Here is a 6,619-nt window from a genome sequence, read left to right as displayed (position 1 = left end):
GCTCAAAAAAGCCGCCGGCGCTGACTCAGACGTGCAAAAGCGTGCGTAGCTTCAAGTTTTACCCGCCTCCCCCGACGGCGGCCGGACGTGACCTTGCCAGCTCGGGGGGGGGCCCCGGGTCTCCCGGGTGAAAACAGCCCCTCTGGCTGGGCGGCGGCCATCTTCTCACAGCGCACATTTATAGGAGGTCGTCGCGCTGCACGCCTTAAAGAGATGCGATTGTTGCCCATCACACGTCAGTAAAGCAGAAAAAAGACTTTTAAAGGACCGAGTAGCGTAAAACGGCGCCTCGGTGCGAACGCCGCATCCTTCAGGCTGTCCCCGCCCCGGTCCCGGGCGCCAGGGCCCCTGCAGGCGGCGCGACGCCCGCCCGGCCCGGCGTCCGGGCCCCCAGCGAGGCGGCTGCCCCGGGCGGAGCGGCGGGGGGCGCAGCCGGGAGGGGCCCCCGCGCGATGCCCGGCCCCGCGTGCGTCCCACCCCGCCAGCCTCCGGGCCCGGCCCAGCGCTGCCTCCCCCGCACCCCGGGGCCGCGGCGGGGGACTCGGGGGCCGCCCGGGCTCCGGCCGCCGAGCCGCACCTGCTGCTGGGCGGGCTCCGGACCCCGCCCGGCCCTCTACCGGCTTCTTAGGTCCCACAGGCTCCCAAGTAGGCCCAGCATTTGGGGCGCCTCTTTCCCGCCTCTGCCCGGCGCTCAGTCCTCCCAGAACAAAGGCGCTTACTCTCCCCTGTGTGGCTGGCACTTCTGGACACATGTTCGCCTTCGTCCTCCCTGAAGCCAAGCCTCCAAGCTTGTGATGTAGGAAGTCTGCTGCGAAAGGTCTGAGAAAACACCCTACTCCTGCTTGAAAGTCTGATTTCTTGAGACTACGATGCGCCTACCGACTTTATATTAAAAGTCCAGTTTGAAACTCAACGCTGAGCAAGGGTTTCTTTTGTTCTGGGTGGTGTTCTGTCTCCCCTTCCCTGTAAAAAAACTGTCTTCAGCTTCTTGGCTCAATGGAGGGGAAGCTGCAGGGTTTGAAAAACAACCAACTAACCAACCAAACCAACCAACCAACACAAAAACCAGCTCTGGAACTACTAAGGAGGAAAGAGACATTGTACGGCATTTCAAAATCTCACCCACTATAATCGGCCAAGCTAAACTGTTTCTCTTACCCCACATGCCGGACGGCCCTGCTTCCACATCTTGCCCACGTCGCTCCCTTCCCTTCAAATACATACAAGAATTCAGTTTTGACTTCACACTTGCTTTGCTATTGTCTGGCTTTTCACATTGCTTGGTGAGAAATTTTTCGTTTGATTCCTGATGTATTAAAAGCAAGTTAGCAATGAAGCGATGAAAACTACTTCTTAATGATTCTAGAGCTGAACTTATACGCCACACAGTTTCAAAATGAATGAAACACAAAACATTATGTACGGTGGGGAAACTCTGTATAACCCGACGCCAGCTCCTAGTGGCTGAAAGTCCTCTGGTTTGTGAGGGTGATTTTACCCATTAAGATTTAGACAAGACTGGCTTGAACCTCCAGAGAGTGACAAACTCAACACTCTGAGTATTTCCAGGAATTCCTGAGCAGGACACATTCTTCCAAGTCACCTCACGATTCTGGTCATTGCTTGCTTCCTGTCAGTGTTCAGTTCTTCCCAGCCTCACCTCTGGCAACTGCTCCCCTTCCTCCCTTCCTGCCCTTGTGAGCGCAGATATGTAACACAACTCCTTTTCTCTGATTTCTGGAAAATGCCACCCATCCAAGACAAGTATGAGTGGGAGCCATTTGCGGAAGATTCTGGGGTTAGGGCAGCACTGAAGAAAGCCTCAGTCTGTGAGAGCAGCCTCAGCGCTGTCTCCTAGCCATTCTCTCCATCAGGAACCTCCCACTCCTGGGCATGTATCCGGAGAAAATCATTTGAAAAAAACACATGCACCCCAATGTTCATAGCAGCACTATTTACAATAGCCAAGACACAGAAACAAACCCAAGTGCACATCAACAGATGAACAGTCTAAGAAAATTTATATATATATATATATATATATATATATATAATGTCTCATGTATCTATTCCATTATATATATAATGGAGTATTACTCAAGCATAAAAAAGAATGAAATCTTGTCATTTGTGGCAACATGGATGGACCTAGAGATTATCATACTAAGTGAAGTAAGTCAGCAGAGAAACACAAGTATTATATGATTTTGCTTACATGTTGAATTAAAAAATAATACAAATGAATCTATACAAAACAGAAACTCACAGACAAAGAAAACAAACCAAAGGGAAAGGGGAGAGGGATGAAAAAGGAGTATGGGGTTAACAGATACAAACTACTGCACATAAAATAAATAAGCAACAAGGATTTACTGTATAGCCCAAGGAACTATATTCAACCTCTTCTAATAACCTATAATGGAAAATAATCTGAAAAAACCCCATATATATACACAAATAACTGAATTACTTTGCTGTACACCTGAAACGAACACAATATTGTAAATCAACTATATTTCAATTAAAAAAATTTAAAACCTGTCACTGACATCACCTGCCTTGTTGGGCTCTTTCTCCCTCACCACCTATGTCTCTTCCCAGAGTCTTGCCTATTCCCAGCACCAACTCCTGGCCTTGGTGATGCTATCTTCAGAGATTTAAATGTTTCTGTATCAATTAGCTTTTATTGCTTCACACACACACACACACACACACCCCTGTTGTTCCAAACGACTATGCATTTAGCTCGTGAGTCTGCTGGGCAGCAATTTGGACTGGACTCAGCTGGGCACCTCAGGCGTCTGCTGGCAGTGGCAGACTGGCTTTGTTTTTAGAGGCTGGGCTCTCGTGTGTCTAGGGCCTCAGCGGGACAGATGGGCTGACTTGAATCTGCCCGATGCAGTCTCTCACCCTCCAGTAGGCCAGCCTGGGCTTGTTCACAAGGAGGTTGGGCTGGGTTCCGTGAGAACAGGCAGAATCACCCAAGGCTTCTTGAACCTTAAGAACAACTGGTCCACCAACTCTTCACTGCATTCTATCGGTCAGAACAAGTCAAAGGTCTCCACTCAATGGCGTGAGCTACAAGTCACACTATAGCAGGTATGCCTCTAGCAGGCTACTTACTACAGTTTCTTCCTTCTCTGATAGAGAGTGATTTAATTCTCTGTGCCTCACTCTGAACCCGTCCACGACAAACCCTCAGGGCTATCTCTCCACAATCAATAGTCCTTAAATTGTTTTTACAAAAATTACATTTTCCCCTTCAGAGGAATTTTGCGGGCACCTCTTAAACTTCTGGGTTGTTTCTTCCCAAGAACACGTAGAAATAATGCCAGTGTGTGTGTGTGTGTGTGTGTGTGTGTGAGAATGGGTGGGGGGTTGTTAAGAATAAGTCATTATTTTGGCTCCTGGGATTATGATGATAATTTAAATTTTAATTTCAAGACGTTATTGTAGTGTCTTTAAGATAAGCCAACAGTATAAATACATATTTACAGCTGCTTTATTTTGTTTTATTCACCACAGAAGTACATGAGGACATGCATCCTAATACTCCAGTGTGGTGATCAGACAGGTTTCTAACTATCCTGATGCTTGCTGTAGAAAATAGGTCACACACAAACTGTGAAATAGATTTAAAGTCCACTGGAGATAATTAATTGCTACAAAATGCATCAGAAGGCAAAGATCCTTTCTAATTCAATTTTCAATAATGGCAGAGTTCATAAAGAACTAAAAGAGAACTGAAACTTCTGTGAAAGTAATAAAAAAAAAAGACATAAAATTCCTTTCCTAAGGAAAAGGAAAGAAGCTGACGAGGAAAAAATCAGTTCTGGGAAAGCAAATTTCAGCAAGTTTAGGGCACTGGCAAAAAAAGACTTGGGAAGAAAGGAGTCCAAAGAGCTGGATGGCCTTTAAACAAACAATTTTGGCAGGTGAACAAACTGTATGGGACATGAAGGACAGGGGACAGCCTGCCAAATTGGCAAAACGGAACTATGCAAAGTTCTGAAAGGCAAATTAGGGAACTAAGAAAGGATGTCCAGCCAGATCACCAAGGATGAACAAATGTGTAGGGACCACATCAAAAGTGAGAAAGATAATACAGTGTAGGGTAGACATAAAAGACATCAGAAAGTAGTTAATCGGCTGCACTAGTAAAAACCAAGTTATTATTGACCGTGTTATCATTCGGTTGAATAACCACCCCTGGATTTCACATTTTTCCGTGCAAGCCTGTTGCCTGGCACCACAGGAGGCCTTTTGGAAGAAGAAGGATTACCGTGGCTGTGTGATCATCGAAGGTGAGGACGCTCTGATTTCAATGACCCTGGATGACGCCAAGCCAGATGGATCACTGCCCGCCATCATGGGCGTCATCCTTGCCTGAAACGCTGACCGCCTTGCCGAGGTCCATAAAGAAATAAGGAAAATCTGTGAGTTCTACGCCAAAGGGCTAGGATGGATCCCCAGAAGCTTTACACCCGGTGCACTACGACGAGAGAGGAGCAGTGCTCCGGGGGCCGCCACACTCCTTCTTCCCCCTGGGCTCAGGGCTCAGGACAGGACAGGAGGGCGATTCGCCAGCCCGTAGGCAGTATCTGCTTTCCAGGCACGGAGACTGCCACACAGTGAAGTGGAGAACGGGCGGCTAGAGAGGTATTGAATGCTCTGGGGAAGGTGGCAAAGAAAGACATATGAGTCCAAGAACCTGAATCCGAGGATGCTGCAGCTGTAGACACCACCCACACCTTCTGGGAGAGGAACCTGCTTTCTGTGACAGGCCTGCTGAAGATCATGAGATTCTCCACATCGATAACTGCCCTGTGGTTCGTGGTGTACAAATTCAGGCTGCTGACCAATCCTGAAGTTTCAGTTTCATGCTTTTTGCTTTCTCTTTCCCAGCATCATAACAAGGAAAATACTGACAAATTTAAAGGCTATGTCATCGGATTATCTTTAAGTGCACTGATTTAATCCCTCAGTTTAATCTCAGTGTATCACCTCCTTAATTTCAGTAAGATCAAGCTCCATCTTGTGATTTGTCTGTAGACCAACTTGTATTGATTAGTAGAAAATAACTTTGTTATCAATTTCTTAATTTCAAGAAGTTAAACTTGATGTGCTCATAAGAAACAAAAAAATCATTATATAGTATATTAATATATAAGTAATATATGATATCATTATAGAATAGTGGTATCATTGTTATCCCACTTTACCTGTGTTCACTCAGTCCTCAGACTAGACCTAGGGGGATTGGTAATATTTATTATCCCATTTTACAGAGGAGGAAACTGAGGCACAGATACTAAGGCTATTGGTTTTTGAAGGCATTTGAAGTGGCAGAAGTTTTTCCTTGGTAAGTTACTGAGTAAAAGTCACGCGTCATAACTTCAGACTTACTAGTCTCTTTTACTTTCCTTGAACATTCTTCTGCTGTGTTTCAACTGAGTACTAAGTACCCCACCAAATAGGGTACTTAGCACTCAGCTGAAACACAGCAAATGCACGAAGGAGAGACTGTCTCTGTTATTCATCCCTGGCCAAAGCTACCCTTGTGGGCTTTTATTGTCTATGCAGCTTCTATCTTCCGGTATCTCCCTTTGGTGATTTTTAGTTTAAAGATTACATAATCTTACAGTTAAGCTTAAACATCTAGCCTTACAATTACATTTAAATATGTGGCACTTAGTAAATGGTCATTAATATTGATTGAAGGAATGAATAAATAAAGCATGACATTGGTTTTTAAAGGAAAAAATAGGCTTCCTAGAAAAATAGAAACCCTAATTCTTATACCACCACTTGGGCCAATGATAAGACTAAAGGAATACAAAAATGGGAGACAGCCTGAACTAGCTGTGGAAACTAGGAAAAGGGGGCATTTACATGTCAGAAACATAACAGAATTTCTGCTAAATATATTCGGAATAGGAACAGACTAAAGGAAGTCACGGAAGGTCAAGTGTGCAGAGTTTCCAAACAACTTCTATCATCTAGCAGTATATCTTAAATTTTTTTCTAGGTGAATTACCACTTCAGTTGCTTATAAACAACCCATTCTTTGTATGTATGATAATTTAATTCTTAGTAACATTTAGACTGCATCAAGTTTTGCTTTTACTAAACTGGCACGGAACATCAAGAACTTTCCTTATTTTTAAAGGCAACTGCTCGCAGAATGAAAAAAATAGAATTTTCAAAAAATATAAGGAAAAAAGCAAATAAGACCAAGTACATATAACAGAAGATTAAAAAGCAAAAGAATTGCAAAGAAGTTTAAAACCACAAAATAAGATGACGGAAGAGCAAATATACTACTAAGTGTAAGTGGATGAATGTACCTCATACGAGGTTAAAAAAGCCTCTGTGTTTGTGTCCAGAGCAAACTCAGTTTGTTCAGTTTATATAAGGCACTAAAAGAAAAGTTACACATAAAAATTAGAAGGATACTCAACAAGAAATTATGCAAACGTTTGTATGAAGGACCTGGGTTCTTTCCTTCTCTCTGCTCTGTGTTGGCTTTTAGGCTTGTAGCAAGATGGCTGCAGCAAATCCAGGGGTGACACGAGGAACAGCCAATCGTCAGGTGGCGGGGGAGGCCATGGCTCTACTC

General features: G+C 44.6%; 1 pseudogene; it reads left to right on the top strand.

Moving 5' to 3' along the window:
• Positions 1–1,744: 1,744 nt before the first annotated feature.
• On the top strand, positions 1,745–4,977 carry LOC111177969 (amine oxidase [flavin-containing] A pseudogene; annotated as a pseudogene).
• The last annotated feature ends 1,642 nt before the right edge of the window (positions 4,978–6,619 follow it).

The sequence above is a fragment of the Delphinapterus leucas genome, chromosome 2 (genome assembly GCF_059928025.1).
Source record: "Delphinapterus leucas isolate spDelLeu-1000000601 "Yukka" chromosome 2, BTC_Dleu_Yukka2, whole genome shotgun sequence".
In the NCBI taxonomy this organism is placed as follows: domain Eukaryota; kingdom Metazoa; phylum Chordata; class Mammalia; order Artiodactyla; family Monodontidae; genus Delphinapterus; species Delphinapterus leucas.
The sequence above is the reverse complement of the archived record's forward strand: the minus strand, read 5'-3'. Positions and strand labels throughout refer to the sequence as shown.